The sequence below is a fragment of the Castor canadensis genome, chromosome 2 (genome assembly GCF_047511655.1).
Source record: "Castor canadensis chromosome 2, mCasCan1.hap1v2, whole genome shotgun sequence".
Classification (NCBI taxonomy): domain Eukaryota; kingdom Metazoa; phylum Chordata; class Mammalia; order Rodentia; family Castoridae; genus Castor; species Castor canadensis.
In genome coordinates this window covers 7,417,598-7,441,537 of record NC_133387.1, presented here as the reverse complement: position 1 = coordinate 7,441,537, position 23,940 = coordinate 7,417,598, and the positions used below count along the sequence as shown (strand labels likewise).

General features: G+C 44.2%; 1 non-coding gene across 1 annotated transcript; it reads left to right on the top strand.

The window, feature by feature from the left end:
- Positions 1-1,974: 1,974 nt before the first annotated feature.
- On the top strand, positions 1,975-2,046 carry Trnac-gca (transfer RNA cysteine (anticodon GCA)). The gene has a single exon. It is a non-coding gene; the product is annotated as a tRNA-Cys (tRNA).
- Positions 2,047-23,940: the final 21,894 nt, after the last annotated feature.

Genomic DNA, 23,940 nt, shown 5'->3' with positions numbered 1-23,940 from the left:
GGTGAGGCAGAAAATCACGATGGGGAACTTGTGGAGGAGCTAAGTTGCTCATCTCAGGATGGCTGGGAAGTCAAAAGAAGTAGAGGGAATGGCCAAGGACAAAATATATAATTCAAGGGTGCACTCCAATGACTTCTACTACTTCCTAATACCCAATAAGTTATGAACTGATGAGTTGAGGTCACAGACCTCATGACCTAACTAACCAACTCCCACCTGTGAACGTTGCTGCCTTGGAGCCCCAGGCTTCCACACAGGAGTTTGAGGTACAGTTAAGATCTCACTTCTCCCCACAGTGGAAGTGGCCCAAGAGTCTCCCATTTCAGGTTTTCTCCCTTCAGGTACTGGAATCTCTGAGCTGAAGCACTGTGGGATGACCTATTCTAGGGTGGATGGAAGCAGCCTGGTTTGTTCTAGATAGTTCTTTGTTATCTCAGAGTGGTGTATCCCCAGCACATTCTACAGTTATTCTGAGAACTACAAGCAAGAAAGAGGGCAAGAACTGGGTCAGCTGGGGACTTGTCTGCACCACTGTGCTGGATCATTCTAAAAGCCATTCTGGGATAACAGTGGTTTTCCAAATCAATGTCTTTGCTGTTGAGTAGATGAGAGCTGCAGTGCTTTGGGCTTCTGTGTGGCAGAAGGTTGGGGCTTGGGGGAAGGAGAAGGATTGGGCATGGGTTCAGTTTGCAGCAGAGGTGTTCCCATGGACTGACCAAAAAGAACAGAGGTGTTGATGAACCTATGCTGTGCTTATTATAAACAGTAATAACTTGTGAAGAGTAGTAACTGATGGGACAGCATTTCCCTGAAGGTCGGTGGTCTGTGATTCAAATCTATGTGCTTCCTACTCCCTTCTTGAACAAGTGCCTTTTCACCTCTGGATTCCATGATAGTGGGGTCTTCTGCAAAAAGAGAGTAGAGGATAGATAGTTTAGGGCTCTGCCAGAAGCTTTCTTGTTTCTTTCATTTAACAATGATAATTATTACTGCATATTAATTGTACATTGTATTAGTTATTTTTCTTATCACTGTGACAAAATATCTGACATGACTTAAGGAGAGGAAGAGTTTATTTTGGCTCTTGATTTCAGAAGGTTCAGTCCATGGTTGGTGGGGGCGTGGCTCAAGTGGTAGAGTGCCTGCCTAGCAACTGCAAAGCCCTGAGTTCAAACCCCACTACTGCCAAAAAAAAAAAAAAAGGAAGCCAACAATGCTCCTGCCATAACTTGAGTGCTGAACTGCCTTAAAATTTCCCTAGGACATGAACGAAATGTAGACAATTTCTTTGCCGGAATATAATGTGCATGGCCTCTAGTCTAATTCCTGACAGAGTCCTTATTCCCCTCTGAAACCTCATGAAGGACTTTTACTGTCCACATTCCTGTTGGCATTCTGGTCTTCTAGATCCCATCGGGATCCCTTATTAAGCTCAGACTATAGCATTCTTGGATACCTTTAGCCTGCATCTCCAAATGTTTCCAAATTCCTCTTGCAAACCTCCGCTGACTGCGGAGGGTGGATGGTTCCCTCTGTGAAAAACTTTCTCCTCAGCTCACTGGTTTCAACCTTCAAGGCCATAGCCTAGCTCAGATGCTCTACCAATGGAAAGAAGGATTCTACAGAGTTGTTGCAGTGAGCGTCAACTATGGGAGCTCTGTGACAGCTTTTGAATGACACCCATTTTGTGTTCATTAAATGAGAGGTGCAGGCTGGGAGCCCAGGGAGGAGGCAGTTGGCAAATTTGTGGGCTAAACCAGAAAGCAATGGGAGTTCACTGTGGATCTGCAGTCAGCGTCTCTCGTTTTCTTTGAGCAATGATTCAACTCACTGAGAAGCCTGAAATGATGTAGAGCTGAGGAAAGACATCTTGCTAGTCAGGTCTGGCAGCATCTATAAAACTGTTTCTAAGTTGTAATTTAACTTTAGAACCACACAGATGAAAGGGATTAACTAGGTAACCTTAGTACCACAGGGGGTATAGCTCAGGGGTAGAGCATTTGACTGCAGATCAAGAGGTCCCTGGTTCAAATCCAGGTGCCCCCTTAATTATGTGAAATTTTAGTAGCTAACTTAACTACATTCATGTTAGGCAGGCCCTGGGTAAAGTTAGGTTTAGTGGGTAAACTTAGGGTGTGGTTTCTTCAAAGAACCCTAGAGCTTCTCTCCCAGGACTGCATGATGTGGGAGTCACAGTGATGTCCCTTTTATTTGTATATCCACTACAATCACAGATAGGCCCACAGGCCTGCTTGTCCTAGAATCCTCTACCTCATTAGGACAGTGCATACAGTAGGTCTTAGAAGCTCCCCGGTGGCGAGCCCTTGCCACCTCCCGCACTCCTTTTGCTTTTGTCCCTGTAGACTTCATCTTCATGCCATGATCCCAGTCAAGGAAAAATGGCACTTGGTGTGGTGCAAAGCTGGCCATTGACTGATGAGCTGCATTTCTGAATCTAGGTTCTCAAGGGGGAGGCTATGTTTGGGGGACAGGGGCTGAGGCTGTGCTAAAGATGGGGACAACCTGGAGGTGAAGGTGTGAAGAGGCTGACGCTATCAAGAGAGGTACAGTCGAGTTACAGTCATTGACTCACCTAATGTCATCTTTGGAGAAGGTGCCAGCAGAGCACCCTACTCTAGTTAGGAAGATGACCAGTTTCTTTGCAATATCTGGAAGCTATAGGAAGGCCTGGATACTTCCTGCTGGGTGTCTGAGTTTTTATTCCAAGTGAGAGAACCTCTAGGATGCTTGCTGCTGGAAAAATGGTGAGGAAACTGCAGTTGAGAGCAAGAAAAGTGCTGCTTCTGATTACTCAGAAGGCAGAACATATACTTGAACTTGCAAAATCAGGGGAGGATATTTGAGGTCGAAATGTTGAATGCATGAGTTGTAACAATTTGCCTTTGACAAGGTAACAGCACAATGCTTTGAATTCCAATAATAATGGACTAGTTTGTGAACAGAATTCAGAGGTGATCTAGATAGCCCAGATATTGCACAGTTGGAAAAATGAAATCCACAACAAAGGAGAGGCCATTACTACATCACTTTCAGAAAGAGAAAACCTAGAGCTTTTCAGTAAGATATGGCCTCAGGCAACAGACTAAGTCAAATGTGTGGCTTGAATGCTCTTTATTAAAATAATCAAAGTGGCGACAAGTATTCATGTCAGATGGAAAAACTGTTCCTAGGAAGATGAAGGGTGTAGCCCCATAGTACCTGATTTATAATTGAGATAGGTGGAAAGCAAAGTCAAAAAAGTATTGTGATATTGGTGTTTGGAAAGTGGACTTCAATACACAGGAAACCTACAAGTTTCTTGCGAGAACTGTATGGACAAAAGCATTAACAACCTGGACCTAAAGGGACTGATAACCGGTGGGAAGCAAGCCACAGAGACTGCTTGGTGACTAAAAAACACACATTTTCCAAAGACCTCTTCAGAAATTACAAAGGAAGAGATGGAAAAGGAAGGTTCTCAGACGTGGAGGCCAGACTTACACAGAACAATGGCCTGGGAGCTGCTCCCAGGGAGCAGAGACAGGGTTTCATCAGGAACATTCCATAACCCTGGAAAGCTTTTGTACTGTGGGGCTGACTTTTGGGAGTGGGTTACTTTGTCATGATTGTGAAAAGAATGGGGGCCACTGGTACTGGTATCTGAAGGGGACTCAGTTGTAACGAAAGGTAACAGAGGGTCATGACCACTTTTCCACCAGCATTTGAGTTTCTATGACCACGAGCACTTGCCATTTTGCCCAGTCTTTGGAGGTAAGTGTTTATTGCGGTAAGTTTGTTTCTCAACTTTCTCCGTATTTGGGGAATGAGAGGGACAGAAACCTTGTCTTGTCAGTTCATAGATCTCTGGATTGAAAGAAACCTTTCCAGAATTTAATATAAATCGCAAGATCCTGGACTCTGGATGAGATTTGAGGGCCTTAGGAAAGAGGTGAATATATTTTGCATGTGGCTGTGACCAAGAGGACAGACCGCAGGAGACGAAACCACTGGCCCAGTCCTTTGCCTATTCCTTTTCACATCTGCCCATTAGAGGTGGAACACACTTCCATTCTCTTGATCAGGGCTCGGTTCTGTGACTTGCTCTACACAATTTGATGGTAGCATGTGACACAGCAGAGGCTTGAATCCTGCTTGCCTGGGTGCATTTGCTCTTTTTTGCATTTCTGCCATTGCAGAAGTGTCCCTGTGCCACCTTACTCAGCCAGCGGGGACCCCAGAATCAACATACCTGGAGCATCCCAGAGCCCACCTCACAGAGACAAACCAAGCACAGATGGACCCACAGCTTGAAGCAGAGCCACCTAAGCCCAGCCTAGATCAGCTGGTTGGCACCCACGCTGCAGAGCTATGAGCATGAGAATAAATGAGTGTTGTTGATGCAACTGACGATTAGTTGGGAAGCGTGATCGTGGAAGTGGCTGACTAAGTTAGTCCAACACCCATAAGATATTGAATGAGGGAGAAGAGAATTTGGTGTATTGGAGTTCAGAGTGTGGCTGCAACTTAGAAAAGTCTATCAAAAAGTGCCTCTGGAGGATGGCACAGGAAACCCGTGCCAGAATAGATATCTCTAGTCAGTTGGTGGTGGTTCTGTCCATTTTCCTAGGCTAAGAATGAATAAAATTTACAGTGTGTTTACCACTAGAATGTTGTTTACAATTGTTGGACTTTTGCAGGATATCATATACTCCAACAATAAGAGTTCCCAGACTCTTCCTAAATTTCTAGGATTGATTCAGTAACTAGTTACTGAATGTGGTACCAAGTGAAATAAGCTAAGAAGGAACTCTAACAAGGCAAGGGGGTATAGCTCAGGGGTAGAGCATTTGAGTGTAGATCAAGAGGCCCCTGGTTCAAATCCAGATGCCCCATAACTGGCCTGAGGTTTTGGTAACTAACTTAACCACATATATCTTACCTCAGTGAGATTTGGACATCTCCATTAGTTGGGTTTTCTTGAAACAACCCTAGAATTTCTCACTCAGGGCTGTTTAAGATGGATACACATTGATGTCCCTTTTATTTGTAGATCTTATTTCCTCCACCCCATTATAATCACCCAAGGGCCCAAAGACCACCTTGACCTGAAATCCCAAGACTCATTAGTACAGTGTACACAGTAGGCCTCAGAAGCTGTCCTGTGGTGAGTCCTTCCCACCTCCTTGTACCCCTTCTTGCTTTCACCCCTGCACACTCCATCATCATCTGATGTTGCCAGTTAAGGAGAAATGGTTCTTGGTGTGGTGTGTAGCTGGCTACTGACTGATGATCTGAAACCAGGTCCCAAGTGGGAGGCTATGTTTTGGGGAGGGAGGTTGAGACTGTGCTAGTAAGAATGAGCACAACTTGGTGAAGAAGATGTGAGGGAGGCTGGGGATGTGAGGGGAGGTGCAGTTTTGAGCTACAGTCAACAAATCACTAAATGCCATCCTTGGAGTTTGTGCCAGCAGCATGCCCTGCTCTGAGTTAGGAAGAAGACTTGCTCCTTGCGTACATCCGGCAGCAACAGGAAGACCTGGACAGTTCCCATGGGGTGTGTGATTTTGATTCAAGTGTAGAACCTCCTGGATGCATGGTGGACTCATGACTTGAGCGTCTCCTTTGATAAGTTGTCACCTTGTGTTGTGTGTCAGTATCTGCAGCTGTAAAGTAGGAGACAACAATACCACCATCTTGTAGGTTTCCTGGTGTGATTTTAAACAACTTAGAGGAATGCTGAGTCTTCAATGTCTGTTGTTACTGTCAGCTGCAAAAGTCTACTCTCAGGTAAGTCAGCATGTTGTGGATCTTACCATTGAAGTATTTATTTTGGAGAGCTCTATTAAAACTAAAGCTTTTGGTCCCTCCCCATCCCCAGGACTGGAGTGTGAACAGAGGGACTCACATGCAACCTTCTACAACTTGAGCCATGACGTTTTGATTTTAGGTTGTTTTTTTTTTTCCAGGTAGGGTCTCATGACCTTGTCCAGACTGGCCTTGGATCTTGACCCTCTTACTTTTATCTTTCAAATAGCTGGGATTACAGGTTCATACCACAATGCCTGACCCTTTGGTTTTGTTTTGTTGGATGTTGAGTTATTGTTTCCAGCAGACACATGACGCCAGGACCAATATCCTGGAGAAGCTCATAAAATCCTGTCTCCATTGTGGGAGGACAGTGACCTATGAGGAACGATAAGGTAAGTATAAAGGCAAATCAAGGTCTACGTGAAGGAGGTCATTCAGTTCCCACCAGAACAATAGAAATGGAGAGAAATAAGACTCCTACTACCTCCTTGAGTAAAGCAACGCAGGTTAGAGTATTAATCGGGTATAAAGGTATAATTCACAGGCAGAATCAATTGTCTGCATATCAAGTAGTCCATGGGTCAAGTCTCTGTCACCTGCTGCCCAATGCATCCATACTGACCTCATGTTAGCACTTGCTATCCCATCATGCCCCAGGGACCACAGATTTATCTGAGTCCCACTTCACGCCAATATGGATTAAATCCATTCTTTAGGTTATTTCTATTGAGAGAATCTGAATTTGAAGAATATAGAGAGAGCATGAGAGGACACCAAGGAGACAGGTCATCCCCTGACCCAGAGTGTCTGCAACAAAGAGGCCTTTTAGTCAGAAGTAAAGGAAACTAATATCCTGAGAGAGAGATGGGAAAGTATTCCATGTGTGAAACAAGAAGAGTCATTGTGCAAATGGGGAATAAGAGAGGAAGAAGAGGAGATGAAGGAGGATGGTCGTCCCCCTGACCCAGAGAGTTTTGTGTGATAAGATCCTTTATCACAAATGTGAACAGAAGGTTTGATTTGGTCATTAAATGCATGTATTTGGGGCATAATTTAGCCATTCTTTTTCTTTTTCACATTTGTATGTGAAAGGAACATAGTAAATCAATAGCTTCAAAATGTTTATGAGTCAGAATTATCCACAGACCTTATAAGAGACACATGTAATCTCAAGGTTCCCTCCCCAGAGACACAGGTTTAGGGGGTTCTCATCCAAGAACAAACAACCTCTGCTTTTGCCTGGCCCTGCCTCCACCTTCACCTTCAAAGTCTCTGTTGAGCAGCCAACTCTTTGACTCCTACCCTACTTGATGAGTCTGAAGGATGTTTAGCTGCAGAGCTCCATGACTGAATGCCCTGCCTCATCAGAAACCAAGAAGAAAGGTGCTGGTCCCAGTGGAGGTGACAGGTGTGCAGAGTGGTTCAGGGCTGGACCTACTGGGAGGAAGCATATGCTGGCAGAGCACTAGGAAGCCTTTGGCCATGTAGGTTTAGAGTGCTTATCAGACAGGCATAAGCAGGTGGGGGCATAGCTCAGAGGTAGAACAATTGACAGAAGTCAATCAAGAAGTCACTGGTTCGTGGAACAGAATAGAGGACCCAGATATGAAGCCACACAACTATAACCAACTTGTCTTTGACAAAGGAGCTAAAAATATAAGATGGAGAAATAGCAGCCTCTTAACAAAAACTGCTGGGAAAACTGGTTAGCAGTCTGCAAAAAACTGAAACTAGATCCATGTATAGCAACCTATGCCAATATTAACTCAAAATGGATCAAGGATCTTAATATCAGACCCCAAACTCTAAAGTTGATACAGGAAAGAGTAGGAAATACTCTGGAGTTAGTAGGTATAGGTAAGAACTTTCTCAACGAAACCCCAGCAGCACAGCAACTAAGAGATAGCAGAGATAAATGGGACCTCATAAAACTAAAAAGCTTCTGTTCATCAAAAGAAATGGCCTCTAAACTGAAGAGAACACCCACAGAGTGGGAGAAAATATTTGCCAGCTACACATCAGACAAAGGTCTGATAACCAGAATATATAGGGAATTTAAAAAACTAAATTCTCCCAAAACTAATGAACCAATAAAGAAATGGGCAAGTGAACTAAACAGAACTTTCTCAAAAGAAGAAATTCAAATGGCCAGAAAACACATGAAAAAATGCTCACCATCTCTAGCAATAAAGGAAATGCAAATTAAAACCATGCTAAGATTCCACCTCACCCCTGTTAGAATAGCCATCATTAGCAACACCACCAACAACAGGTGTTGGCGAGGATGCGGGGGAAAAGGAACCCTTTTACACTGCTGGTGGGAATGTAAACTAGTACAACCACTCTGGGAAAAAATTTGAAGGCTACTTAAAAAGCTAAACATTGATCTACCATTTGATCCAGCAATACCACTCTTGGGGATATACCCAAAAGACTGTGACACAGGTTACCCCAGAGGCACCTGCACACCCATGTTTATTGCAGCACTATTCACAATAGCCAAGTTATGGAAACAGCCAAGATGCCCCACTACTGACGAATGGATCAAGAAAATGTGGTATCTATACACAATGGAATTTTATGCAGCCATGAAGCAGAACAAAATGTTATCATTCGCTGGTAAATGGATGGAATTGGAGAACATCATTCTGAGTGAGGTTAGCCTGGCCCAAAAGACCAAAAATCATATGTTCTCCCTCATATGTGGACATTAGATCAAGGGCAAACACAACAAGAGGATTGGACTTTGATCACAAGATAAAAGCGAGTGCACACAAGGGAGATATGAGGATAGGTAAGACACCTAAAAAATTAGCTAGCATTTGTTGCCCTCAACGCAGAGAAACTAAAGCAGATACCTTAAAAGCAACTGAGGCCAATAGGAGAAGGGGACCAGGAACTAGAGAAAAGGTGAGATCAAAAAGAATTAACCTAGAAGGTAACACACATGCACAGGAAATCAATGTGAGTCAACTCCCTGTATAGCTATCCTTATCTCAACCAGCAAAAACCCTTGTTCCTTCCTATTATTGCTTATACTCCCTCTTCAACAAAATTAGAGATAAGGGCAAAATAGTTTCTGCCTGGTATCAAGGGGGTGGGGGGGAGAGGGAGGGGGCAAAGTGGGTGGTAAGGGAGGGGGTGGGGGCAGGGGGGAGAAATGACCCAAGCATTGTATGCACATATGAATAAAAAAAAAAAAGAAGTCACTGGTTCAAATACAAAACCCCTTGTAAATGACAAGGAGACAGGTGCAAAGAGGCCCTTTAGCCAGAAGTAAAGGAAGCTAACTAATATCCTGAGAGATGGGAAAACATTCCAAATGCAAAACAGGAAGATGATGCTATCAGAAAGGACTGGCCAAGCACCAGTGGCTCATGCCTGTAATCCTAGCTACTCAGGGGGCAGAGATCAGGAGAACTGCAGTTCAAAGCCAGCCCAGGCAAATAGTTTGTGAGACCCTATCTTGAAAAAATCCATCACAAGAACAGGGCTGGTGGAGTTGCTCAAGGTGAAGGCCCTGAGTTCAAACCTCAGTACTGGGAAAAAAAAAGAAGAAGAAAAGACTGAACAAGAATGAACTCTTAGATATAAAGAAAAGTAGAAGAAATAAAAACCTAAAACATAATTTCAAAGAAAGCCAAGGCATCTTTTTTGAAAGCAAATGAAACCAAAAGACCAGAGAAAAGTTAAAAATAAAATTATGGAATCAGGCAGTGTAAAAAATTACTGATAAAAATCAAGAAAGAGAAAATGATGAAGGGATATTATGCAAGAAAATTGTATAATGAAAGACTTTAGATTTCCAGTAGAAAAGACCCTGTAAGTATTCAGCACAATGAGTGAAAAGTGATCCTCACTGCACAATAATAATAAAGAGTGCCAGGACCAAAGGAAGATCTTAAAAACTTAAAGAGTGAAAGAAAAAGGTGATGCACAGAGGATAGGGCATCACAGTAGCATTTCAGTTTTCAACAGCAATACGAGACATTAGAAGGCGATAGGAAACATCTTTCATTAAATGAAGGACAGATACGGTTTGTATCTGTGCTCTTCCTAACTACCAATCAAAGGTGTTGGTAGAATTAAAGACATTATCAGGCATAAGAAGTCTTAAAAATTTTACCTCCACTCACCATTCACAGAAAGCAGTTGGAGGAGGTCATTTGCCAAAAGGAGGAAATACATTAAAAGACATTCAAGCCTTGGAATACAGGAAACAGGACATCAAACACAGAAGAAAAAAAAGAAAAGTGGAAAGAAAGTCCTGATGAGGGTGAAGGATGTCCTGGTGCATTGGGAGTGTAACAGGCTTTCCAAGACAAACAGAAGAAAAGGATAAGAAACGTGGATGGCTAGTGGAAAACAAGAAGTGCAAATGCTAGTTATCTGATGCTTTCACAGTGTGAAAAATTGTAATGGAAGATATTTAAATAGAAATTAAATATGGTGGGAAATCTTAGATATTTAAAGCAAATGAGGCATTGAAAACATGAAGCTATCACTAACTTCAGGAAAAACAAAAGTTCTACCAGAATTCTTAGTTTTACTTAGCACTGTGTAGATCAGCCATATCCTAATAGCAAATCCTAGTGACAAAAACATAAAAGATATATACATATATGTATGGTTGAGATATAAATATATTGGAAAATTAAGAATGGAAGCAGGCACATGAACAAAAATTCTCATCTATGAAAGTAAGTCAAAAATTTATCAATATGATTAAAAGAGATATTGACTATTATGTTAATTTTATTTAAACGTATAGAGGCTAACAAACTGGAAGAAATAGGCAAAACTGTGGAGGGTGTCTTCCTCTGGCTGACAGATGGGATATGCAAAGAATTCTTTTACTTCAATTCCAAGCTTTAAAAGTAATAATTAGCACTTAAAATAATTATAGAAAAAAAGTTAATAAAGGATAGAAGAGAGGGTCAAGGTAGTGCTTTCTAGTGTACCTGTAGTGTTCTTCCCTGGCTCAAAACCAGATTCCCTGTGTGGTCCTCGTTCCTTGTTGACTTATGAATAACTCTTTTCAGAACTTCTCCATGAGTGAGTCAGGGCCTAGGAAACTTACCACCTTCCCAAGCCACCATGTTTAGGGTCGAATGCCCAGATCCATAGCCTGGAGAGATGTCTTCAGAGGCAGGTACTTCATGTGTCTCAAAAGAAGCTACTCTGGATCTCTTCAAGTTGAGGTTTTGTTGTGAGTAACCTGAGGAAATCATACACGCAAATGCTAAAAGCCCATCCAGTAGTACATGCTAACAGTCTTCCAATATGCTGCTCCCACAGTCTGAGGAAAGGAAGGGGAATGCACACATGCAAGCAGAGAGAAGTTGGAGAACCTAGGGGCTAAGAAAAGGTCTTTCTGGAGTGGCTATGATTGAACAGGTCTCACTACTCTCTAAAGATAAGCAGAAACTACCAGTATGTGGTGGGCATCCAGGGTACGCATATGAAGGTGAAAAGTGCTAATTTCACAATCATTCAGGGAGTAGGGTATAGCTTAGGAGTAAAATGCTTAAGTGTAAGTCAAGAGGATCTGGGTTCAAGTCCAGGGTGTGCCCTCTCTTGTGTTTCCCCTATTCACAGGAACTAGTGCTCATATTAGAGTCTACTTTTCTTTCATTCATTCAAAGTATGATCCCTAGAGCTACAGGTCAGCCTTGAACACCTGCCACATGCATGAATAAATACCTCCCCTCTCTTCCCTACACTCCAGTTGTATTTTGTTTTCTTGGTATCTCACTCCCCTCTTCCTGCATGTATCTAAGTCCCCCAATTCTATTGGATTCTCCAAGAGATGGCAGAGGCTGTGTTTCAGAGTTCTTCTGGGCTTTTCCAGGATAGACAAAACAACTATAGAACAACTAACTTCCCTGGAGCAGACATAACAGGTAACACTAAGTTACCTCCCTCCCCCTTCTTCCCAGCACTCTGTGCAGTTTGGGGCACTGGAGTGGTGGTCAGACATAAGATTCCAATCTTAGTACCTGGGTTGTTTGTGTAGGCTGGACCTTTCCTCTGTCTCTCCTGCGACAGAGTCCACTGCACATGGCTTGAACCTTGTAAAGCCTGGCTCTGAGGCTTTACCAAGGGAAGAGGGTTTCTCCAGTGTTGTTACTGTAAATGCCAACTATGGGAGCTCATACAGCCTCTGAATGACAGCCATCTGCGTTCCCTGAAGAAGGAGGTGTATACTCTTGAGTGTCTAGAGGGGAGACCATTGTGCACTAAACCAGAACAGCAATTGGAAATGGGCTGGGGGATCTGCAGTCAGCTTCTCTCACTCAGGAGAGGACTGAAAACACTTAGAGATGTGGGAAAGTGTGTTTTGCTTGTCTGGCTGGCAGTAAATTCCAGATATTGTTCTTGAGCTGTTATTTAACTTTGCAGATATGAGTGTTACCACACAGATGAAAGGGATTAACTAGGTCCATCTGGTACCATAGGGCACATAGCTCAGGGGCTCAGCATTTGACTGAAGATTCGAGGTGCCTGGTTAAAATCCAGTTGGTCCCCTACTGTACATGAAATTTTGGTAGCTAAGAAGCTCACATTCATTTAAGCAGGTCCTCAGTGAAGTTAGGAAGTCTCCACAGGAGAGCCTCCAGCTCAATTTTGCATGTCATGAGGCCACATTTACGTTCTGTTTGTTTGTGCCACTTACCTCCTTCTTAATCCCACTATAGACACACAAGGGTCCACAGGCCACCTTGTCCTGAAATCCCTCATCTCCTTAGCATAATGCACAGAGTGGATCTCAGAAACTTCCCTGTGGCTAGCCCTTCCCAATTTTCTGCACAAGAAATGTTTGAGATCTAATAAGAGGCAATATAGACAGCTCAGAAATTGCACAGTTGGAAAAAAAATGAAAATGTTCTCTCCATAGCAAAGAGGAGGCCATTACTACATGGTTCGGGAAAAGAGAACTTCCAGAGCCTTCCAGTAAGACATTGACCTCAAGGAACAGACCAAATCAACCATGTCATGGGGGTTCTTGGGACAGAGGTGAGTATATTTTGCATGCGGATGTAGCAAGAGGACAGACTGTAGATGAAACCATTGCCCCAGTCCTTTACTTATTCCTTTTCGCATCTGCCCATTAGAGATGGAACACACTTCCTTGCCCTCGATCTTAGGCTTGGTCCTATGAAAGGCTCTGCTTAGTGAGCTGGTACTCTGTGACACAGCAGAGGCTTAAAACCCACTTACCTAGGTAGGCTTGTCCTTTTGCATTTCTGTCATTGCCATGGAGGTGCGCGCTGCCAGCTCTACTCCCCCAGCAGGGTACCCAGAATGAACACATGTAGCAGGCCTGAGGTCACCTCACAGAGACAAACCAAGCTCAGAAGAACCTACAGCTTGAAGCATAGCTCCCTCAGCCCAGTTTAGACCAGCTGACTGGCACCCACACTGCAGAACTGTGAGCATGAGAACAAACGCTTGTTGCTGCATGAGGCTGAATTTGGGAGAATGAGTTGGGAAGCTTTATTGTGGACGTGGCTGACTACACGCCATTGTCACTACACCATCCCTTCCAATATCCATTTGATACTGAATGGAGAGAAAGGAAGAGACTTCAGTTCATTGAAGACTATTAGATTGTAGATATAGGGTGGAACAGAGCCTATCAGATCAATGAAGGGCCTCTTGGGGGTTGGAGTCTTGAACTTAGGACTTGAAGAGGTATCTAGAGTCAGGTGGTGGTGGATTGACAGTTTCTGTAGGCTAAGAATGAATAAAACTTACAGTACACTACGGTGTCTTTGGATGTGGTAACCCAGGTGAAATGTGCTATGGAGGAAGCCCAGGCAGAAAATTGAGCAAATGCAAACATGAGACTATCACTAACTTCATGAAAAAAAAAAAGTTCTGCCAGAATTCTTAGTTCTACTTCACACCATGCAGATCAGCCACACTGGATTAACAAATCTAGTGATAGAAACACAGAAGATAATTCAATGAGAACTTGAGATACAAATTTATGGGAGAATAAAGAATGAAAGAAGGCACATGAATTAAAATCTTCATCTAGAGAAGAAAGTGAATGATTTCTAAACATGATTAAATAAGACATAGAATATTGTATTCTCTTATTTAAACCCAGATAGGCTAACAGACTGGAAGGAACAGTCAAAACTGGAGATTGGCTACCTCTGGGTAACAGGAGGGATGTGCAAAGATTCCTTCATTTGAATTCCAAGCTTTAAATATAATATTTGACATTAAAAAGTAATGGTATAAAAAACGTTGATAAAGGATAAAAGTGAAGGTTCAGACAGAGCTTTTAGGTGCAGCTGCTGTGTTTCTTGGCCCAAAACCCGAGGTTCTGAGCGGTCCTTAGCTATGCTGTCTTCATGATGCTTCTTAGACCTCCTCCACAAACTGAGTCAGGGCCTAGGAAACTTACTGCCTTCCTCAACAAGTATCCTTATGGCCTAATGCCCAGATCCACAGGCTGGAGAGATGTCTTCAGATGCAGGAACAGCGTGTGTCTACCTCATAATAAGCTAGGCGGGTCTCTTCAAATTGAGGTTTGTTAATATAAAGTGAGGAAGTTGGTTATGAAAATCCCAAGAGCCCACCCAGTAGCACGTGTTAATGTTCTTGTAGGTCTGTGCTCCCACAGACTGAGGAAATGGGGCGAGGGGGTGCAGACATGTGAGCAGAGAGGAGTTGGAGACCCTGGGCATTGAAGGATCTTTCTGGGTGACTTTAGGGAGGAATAGGTCTCTAGAGATAAGCAGAGACTACTGCTATGTGAAGGGTACGGTGGGTGTGGCTGTGAAGGTGAAAAATGCTAATTTCAGACCTATGCCAGGGAGGGGGGTATAGCTTAGTGGTAGAGTGCAGTTAATACAGTAGGTCTTAGAGACTGCCCTATGACAAGCACTTTCCAATTTCCTGCACAAATGCCTCTTGTGCAAAAGCGCCCTGCATCTCTGTCCCCTGTTCCCCGTCAAGCGGAAATGGCACTTGATGTGGTGCTGAGCTGGCCACTGAGTGTTGGGCTGCATTTCTGAATTTCCAGATTTCTACCTGGGAGGCTAAGTTTGAGGCTGTGCTAACAAGGAGCACAACTTGGAGGTGAAGACTTGAAGGAGGCTGAAGATATCAGGAGAGGTTTGTAGAGTTGCTGTCATTTACTCACTAAATGACATCTGATGAGGAGGTGCCAGCAGTGTGCCCTGCTGTGAGTTGGGAAGAAAACTTGTTCCCTGGATATGCTATAAGAAAACCTCACCTTTCCCATGGGGTGTCTGGTTATCATTCCAAGAGGCAGAACCTCCAGGATGCTCGCTGTTGGAAAATGGCAAGGAAAAATTTTTTGGAAGTTTCTTGATAACCTGAAAGGCAGAAAATGTAACTGAAATTTGAGAGGCAGGGAGGATATTGTAGGTCAAAAATATTGAATGCATTAGCTATTTGTGAAGGCTGCTTTTGACCAGGTGCTACAAGAAATATTTGAGCTCCAATCAGAACTGACTGGTTTGGAACTGGAGAAAAGGTGAGATAAAAAAGAATTAACCTAGAAGGTAACACCCATGCACAGGAAATCAATGTGAGTCAACTCCCTGTATAGCTATCCTTATCTCAACCAGCAAAAACCCTTGTTCCTTCCTATTATTGCTTATACTCTCTCTACAACAAAATTAGAAATAAGGGCAAAATAGTTTCTCCTGGGTATTGAGGGGGTAGGGGGGAGAGGAAGGGGGCAGAGTGGGTGGTAAGGGAAGGGGTGGAGGCAGGGGGAAGAAATGACCCAAGCCTTGTATGCACATATGAATAATAATAATAATAAAAAAGAGCTGACTGGTTTGTAAACAGAATTCAGAGGCAATACATACAGCCCAGAATTGCATAGATGAAAAACAAAATGGTCTTTCCATAACAAAGGGAGGCAGGCTTACGACAATTTAGAAAAAAGTGAAATTCCAGAGCATTCCAGTAAGACATGACCTCAGGGAACAGACCAAATCAACTGTGTGCCTGCAATGCCCTTTTATTGCTTTTTTTGTTGTTGTTTGTTTTTGTTTTTTCTTTAGTTGAGACTGGGATTTAAATTCAAGGCTTTGTGCTTGCAAAGTAGGTACTTTATCACTTGAGCCATATCTCCAGGCCATTTTGTTCTGGTTATTTTGGAGATGGGTCTCATGAACTATTTTGCCCAGGTAGGCCTCAAATGGTGATCCTCCCAATCTCAGCCTACCAAGCAACTAGGATTACAGACCTAAGATACTGGTGCTCAGTTTGGAAGGCCCTTTATTAAGACCACCAAAATAATGAAGATGATGGCAAATATCTTCTTTCAGATGGAAAAATGTTCTTTTAGACCCATTAAGGATATGGTCCCAGAGAAATGTGAAGTGCCCAAATATTTGTAATTGGCCTAGGTAGAAAACAAAGTTGAAAACAAAAGTGATCATGGCTTTTGGAAAGTGCAATCAAAACCACAGGAAACCCACGTTTCTTGAGAGAGCTGTATTGACAAAAGCATTTACGCCTGACTGAAGAGGATCGAGACTGTCAGAGAAGTAAAACATGCCTATGAATGAGGCTGAGGGGACTGTCAGTAACCAGAAGCCCAGATTTTCCTCAGAATTTACAGAGGAGGATGGAAAGAGACATACTTAGAGGCTGGAGTCCAGCAGAACACAGAACATTGCGTGGGAGAAGCTCCAATGTGACAGAAGCAGGGTTGAATCAGGAACTGTCCGAAGGCTTTTTGTTGTATTTTACAGAATGGGGGGGGGGAATGTCATGTCATGTGACTGTGACAAGACTGGAAAATACTCTAACTGGTAACTAGAAGGGGCGTCAGTTGTAATGAGAGGTCATAGAAAGCACGGATTTTTTGTAGCTTGTCAATTTCCACAGCCAGTTTCTGTGACCACCCATACTTCTCATCTTGTCCAGTCTTTAAGTACCGATGCTTACTGCAGTAAGTCTGTTTTTCTACTTCTCCTGTTTAGAGGTATGGGAAGAATAGATATCTAGTCCTTTAGTTTCTTAGAGCTCTTGGTTGAAGAACTGTTTCCAAGATTTAATATAGATCCCTAGGTCCTGTGCTCAGATTGGAAGAGCTTTGGGGGTCTTGGGACAGAGGTGAGCATATTTTGCATGTGGCTGTAGCAAGAGGACAGACTGTAGGAGATGAAACCATTGCCCCAGTCCTTCACTTATTCCTTTTCACAAATGCCCATGAGAGATGGAACACGCTTCCTTGCCCTTGATCTTAGGTTTGGTCCTATGAAAGGCTCTGCCTAGTGAGCTGGTAGCCTGTGACACGGCAGAGGCTTAAAATGCATTTACCTACGTAGGCTTGTCCTTTTGCATTTCTGTCATTGCCATGGAAGTGCGCACTGCCAGCTGCTATTCTTCCAGCAGGGTCCCCAGGATGAACACACATGGACAAGCTTAACATCGCCTCACAGAGACAAGCCAAGCACAGATGGACCCACAGCTTGAAGCAGACCCACCTAAGCCCAGTCTAGACCACCTGACTGAACCCACACTGCAGAACTGTGAGCATGAGAACAAATGCTTGTTGCTGCATGAGGCTGAATTTGGGAGAATGAGTTGGGAAGCTTTATTGTGGATGTGGCTGACTACACGCCATTGTCACTACGCCTGTCCTTCCAACATCCATTGGGTATTGAATGACAGGAGCTGTGCAGACTTGGGTTTACTGAAGGATGTCAGAGTGTGTCTGAAGTGTGGAAAAGAATCTGTCAGAGAAAGGAGGGCATGGTCAGAGAAGAAGTCCCAGTTAGATCATGTTAGGTTGCCATTTTCTGTATGCTAATAACGAGTAAATCTTACAATACAATATGGCGTCCTTGGGTGTGGTAACACAGGGTAAATATACTAAGGAGGAAGCCTGGGCAGGTAGGAGGTGTAGTTCAGGGGTACATCCTTTGCCTGTAGATCAGGAGGTCCCCAGTTTGAATATGGGCGATGCCTAGTGAGCTTTTAAAATTTCCACCCCTACAAGGGTCTACATTAGACCATCACCCTCATCATCACCCTTTGTAAGTGTCATGTCAGTTTTCCCTGGTGACATCAGTTACCTGGCACAAGTCATGTTCCTGTTGGTAAGGAGCTGCGTGCATCCTGGATGTTTTTAATTAGTTGCTCTATAAAGTTTACACTGGGGAGGGCCTCACTGAATCAGAGGCCACCCAGGCTGACATTGCTTCAGAATTCCAGAGTGACCTTATTAAAAACATAGATCACCCCTGGAAATTCTTCTCGAATCATGTAGGAAGAGTCTGGGAGCTTTCACTGTGGTGTGTACAATCTCTGCGAACATCCCATGACTCTAAGTTGCAGAAATATTATTTTGAAAATTAAACACTGCGAGTGTAAACAACATTCTGAGGGTAAACGTCAACGATGGTCAAACTGTGTTGCCACTCCATGACTTAGGGGGTGTGAGGCTGGCTTAGTCATAGACAGGTAAGGTGTGGCGAGGTGGAGACTGTGAGGAAGGCTGGCCTGGGGCTGTTGGCATGACAGGAAGGTGACCCATGAAGTGGAACATTAGTGCTAGGAGTGGTGGCAGGCCACAAGCCACTCGTCCTCTATTGCAGAGTTGAACACACTCATTAGGCAACAGTAGCTTTTTCTGAGTAAATTCTGGGACTGGTGATCCCAGTCCCCAGTTCCACGTCAGAGGCTCCCTACATACGCTAGTCTTGGCTCAGTGAACATGGCAGTAGAGAAGTTTCAGGTTCTAGAATGCTAACTCGTCCTGTGAGGAGCAGTGAAGGGTAGTGGGTCTGTTTGTCCCACGCTCCAAACCACACTCCTGCCACCCCTGTGGCTGCTCCCACCAGCCATTCAGTCCTGTTCTCCGTTCTCACTTGTGGTGAAAATTCCCCGCGTTGTTTTCTTTTTCCCCTTACTTCCTTCTCCAAACAGTGAACTCTCCGTCCAAGTTCAGAGGACGGCCACTGCTGTGATGCAGTCAAGAAATGGCTCTGCTTGCAGCCTCAGAGGCCAAAGGAAAGGCCGCTTTCTCTTTTTCCTGGAACCTCTGGCTCAGTCAGGTGCCCCAACTCACAGGACACACGCAGGCTGAGTGACAGAAAGTTAGAGGCAGCTTGGAATTCATCCCATGGCAGCCAGAAATCTGGCGGTGTCCATTGTGACCTCACCACTGTGACCTGCTTGAGGGGCTGGCTCTGCAGACTCCTTGCAAGCCAGTGCTTCAGGAGCACGGGTGTCCGACAGGATTTTGGCACAGGGTCTTGCTATGCAGCTCAAACTTGTGATTCCCCTGCCTCAGTCTCTCATGAGCTGGGATTACAGTGTGGACCACCATGCTGGATTCCATCTTTTCCAATGGTTTACTTTAGTTTTGAGTTAACATGCAATAATAATATGAGAGGGTTTCATTGTGAGAACTCCCTTATGCACACAGTTCATCCCTCATTACGTCCCAGGCCCCTCATATCGCCCCCTCTTCCAAGCAGCGTTTGGTGGGTTCATTTTGCCGGCTTCACGTGTACATATGCAGCACACTTTGATTCTCTTCACCCCTCAGCATGCCTTCCCTTCCCCTCCAGTGGTATCCCTAGTGTGACTACACTTATTCCCCTGTGTTTTGGATTCTGCTGAGACCCGGCTTGTGTCTTCTCTGGAAAGAGAAAACAGAGCACAGGCTGTGAGGCCCATCAGGTCATGGCAGTCATGTTGCAGGGCAGGTTCTTCTCCAAGGCAGTATCCTGTTAAGGCTCACTCCATGCAGTAATTCAGTCTTGCAGTGGGTCCATGGGGTTGAGGAGCCCAGCTTCTTCCTCTGACATGTCTCTTTTGTCATCTCCCCAAGAAGCAACACCTGACTCCCCCAGGTGGGGTTATTCTGGCTCCCTGTCACAGGCCTTTGCTCAGGCTTCTGCTACTTCTATGGATATATTGTGGTTCGTGGGTCTGTCTCCTATCTGGGCTAAGACTCTTTGAGGAAGAGGGACAAAGTCTTACCTGTCTCTGTCCTCAGCATGGATGATAGGCCCTGGCACCTAACAAGCTCCATGAATGTTTGTTGAGTGAATGAAGGAGTGTAATTGTAAGCACCCTCCTTGAGGCCTTGAAGTATGAGGGCCTCCCATGGGCTGCAAGTGAAGTTCATTGAAGATCCAGAAACAGCAGCTTTGCCTTGTCCAATGTGTGGGGAATTCAAGAGGATATACCAGAGTCAGGTATCCTTTCCAGGTCAGAAGATTGCCCTCAGAAGCTGCTCTGAGGTGAGCTCTTCCCACCTTCCTGAGCCCCTTCTTCCTTTCCCCTCTGCATACCCCACCTTCATCCCTCACTCCCAGTTTGGTGTCCTGCAGAGATTGCCACTGGTGATGAGCTACATTTCTGAATGAAGGTTCCCAAGTGGGAGGCCACATGTGGTGGACAAGGGATGAAGCTATGATAAACAGGAAAGCCTAGCATGAAGGTGAAGACATGAGGGAGACTGAAGATTTCGGGAGAGGTGCAGTCGAGTTACAGTCAGTGACTCACTAAATGCCATCCTTGGAGTTTGTGCCAGCAGCGTGCCCTGCTCTGAGTTAGGAAGAAGACTTGCTCCTTGAATACATCCAGCAGCAACAGGAAGACCTGGACAGTTCCCATGGGGTGTGTGATTTTGATTCAAGTGTAGAACCTCCTGGATGCATGGTGGACTCATGACTTGAGCGTCTCCTTTGATAAGTTGTCACCTTGTGTTGTGTGTCAGTATCTGCAGCTGTAAAGTAGGAGACAACAATACCACCATCTTGTAGGTTTTCTGGTGTGATTTTAAACAACTTAGAGGAATGCTGAGTCTTCAATGTCTGTTGTTATTCTCAGCTGCAAAAATCTACTCTCAGGTAAGTCTGAGATCTTACCATTGAAATATTTATTCTAGAAAGCTCTGCCAAAGCTAAAGCTTTTGATTCCTCCCCATCCCCAGGACTGGGGCTTGAGCAAGGGCCTCACACGCAACCTTCTGTGACTTGAGCCATGACCCCAGTCCTTTCGATTTTGTTTTGTTTTTCAGGTAGGGTCTCATGATTTGTCCAGGCTGACCTTGGATCTTGATCCTCTTACCTTTACCTCTCAAGATTGCAGGTGTACCCCAAAATCCCATGCCCATTAATCTTGTCTTTTTGGATGTTTAATTATTGTTTTCAGCAGACACATGAACTGGGGCCAATATCCCAGAGAAGCTCATAAAAGCCTGTTTCCATTGTGGGAGGACAGTGACCTATGAGGAACGATAAGGTCAGTATAAAGGCAATTGAGGTCTATGTGAAGGAGGTCATTCAGTTCCCCCCACAGCAATAGAAATGAGGAGAAATCACACTCCCCCAACACCTTTGTGTACAGCAGCACGGGTTAGAGAATTAATCGGGGATGAAGGTATAATTCGCAGTTAGAATAACTGCCTGCATATCAAGTAGTCCATGGGTCAAGCCTCTGTCACCTGCTGCCCAATGCATCCATACTGAGCCCATGTTGGCACTTGTTATCCCCTGTCATTCCCAGGTACTATGGATTTATTTGAGTCCTACTTCACACCAATATGGATTTAAAGCCATTCTTTAGGTTATCTGAATATGGAGAATATGGGGGAGGGAGAGAGGACACCAAGGAGACAGGTCATCCCCTGACCCAGAGTATCTGCAGCAAAGAACCCTTTAGTCAGAAGTAAAGGAAACTAACTAATATGCCGAGAGGAGATGGGAACCTACTCCATATGCAAAACAGGAAGAGGATGCTATGTCCTAAAGGACTGAACAAGAAAGATCTCGTAGATATAAAAAAGCAGAACAAATAAAAATTGACGATTAAATTTGAAAGATAAAGTCTTAAGGCATTTATCTAGAAAGCAAAGTAAAATAAAAAGACTAAAGAAAAGGTAACGAATTATAAAATTAATGCTATAAGGATGTGTAAACACCAACTACTAAAAATTCAAGAGAAAATGATGGAGGGGTATTATGCAAGAAAACTACCCATAATGAAAGACAGAGACTTCCATTAGAAAAGACCCCTTTTCTAATTGTTCAGCACAATAAATGAAGAGTGATCCTCACCAAGTGATCATAGAGTAATAACAGAGCACCAGGACAAAAAGGATGATCCTAAAATCTTGAAGAATGAAAGAAGCAGGTGATGCACACAGGATTGGGAATCTCAATGGACCTGACTTTTCAGCACAAGATAGTGGAAGACAGTGGGAAACATCTTTCAGATATGAAGAGCCACGATTGTACCAAAAACCTGTGCCATCCACACTGCCGATCAAGCGTGAGGCTGCAATTACAGACATCATTAAGCAAACAAGATCTTAAAATTTTTTGCCTCCATTTACCTTTCACAGAAAGGAGCTGGAGGATGTCATTTGCCAAAATGAGGAAGAAAATTCAAGCCTTGGATCCAGGGAATAGGCCCTTCCACACAGGAGAGACAGGTGGAAAGAATGACCTGGTGAGGATGAAGAATCCAAGGCATTGGCTTTGCAACAGGATTTCCATGGCAAAGAGAAGAAAGGGATCGGGAACCTGATGGCTACTAGAAAACAAGAAGTGCAAACAATAATGATCTGAAGTTTTCAAAATGTGAAAAATTGCTTTAAAAGGTGTTTTATAAAAATTAATGGTTATAGAAAATCTTACATATTCAAAAACAGCTATGCAATTGAAAGCACATAGCTATCGATAACTTCAAGAAAACCAAAAAATTCCACAAGAATCCTTAGTTCTACTTAGAACTATGTGGATTTGCTATGCATTAGAAACAAATCATAGGTATAAAAACATGGGAGATAGTTTAGCCAGAAGTTGAAATATGAATACGTAGAAGCCAGGTGCCAAAGGCTCATGCCTGTAATCCTAGCTACTCAGGAGGCAGATATCAGGAGGACTGCAGTTCAAAGCCAGCCCAGGCAAATAGTTCGTGAGACCCTATCTTAAAAAAAACCTGTCACAAAAAAGTGACAGTGGGGTGGCTTAAGGTGTAGGCCCTGAGTTCAAACTCCAGTACCACAAAATAAATAAATAAGTAGAAATAAATAGCAGAAAAATGAGAATGAAGAAAGCACTGAATTAAAATCTTCATCTACAAAAATCAGTCAATGATGGCTAAACATGATTAAGACATAGAATATTATATTTACTTTATTTAAAGTCATAAAGGCGGAGGGATTCCAAGATGGCTGCTAGAGGGAGGAAGCAGAAAGCGAGCCTCCTATAGTGAAATCTTGGAGAGACGCTGGAGACACACTTTGCAGGCATAATCACTGAGAAAAGGCATAACTTTGACACCTCCACACCTCCGGCCAGCGCAGAGAATCTCCACGTCACGTTAAACAGAGAAACCAGGAGGGCCCCCGGGCCACCAGTCACCGGCGCCCAGATGGCTTGGGAAGATGCGGACCAGGTGAGCTTTGCAGTACCGCGGTAGCCCCACAGACAAGCCTGGGCCAGAGCAGCATAGCCCCCTGGACAGACAGACCTCCACCTGGGGAAAAAAGAGAAACTGAGTAATAAGCAATAAGAGCAATAAAGACGTGGGAAAGAGGGTGGGGCACCCTAAGCACCAAAGATTGGGGGAAGGGAACCCTTCCCGGGAATGTAAATTAACAAGCCAGGCAGGCTGGAGAGCCTCTGGCGGGAGCAGGGGCGTGCGCCCAGCAACCAGGAGTGGGAAAGCTTGTGAGAGTGGCGGAGAGAGGAAAACTCCACAGGAGAGGGGGGAAGGCCCACTTCCCACATGAGCTGTAAACAAACATGGCAGCTGGCAGGAGCAGCAGCACCTCCCAGTAGTCAGGAGCAGGAAAGCTTGTGAAAGTGGAGGTGGGAGGAGAACTGCACAGGAGAGGGGGGAAGACCCACCTCCCACATGAACTGTAAATAAACACACAGGCCTGAGGACGCGGGTGCAGTGTCACCTTTCCCGGTGCTTGGAAAGGGGAAAGCTTGTAGCAGAGGCTCACACACAGGAGAAATCTGAGCAAACAAAGCCTGCAGGGCCAGGTGAGTGCTAAGCTCACCCCAGAGATCTGCATAAATAACGCCGCCAGCAACAGCAGACTGACAGCAGCAGGCAGGCAAGCCACAGTTGCAGAAACCATTCTCAGAACTGTCT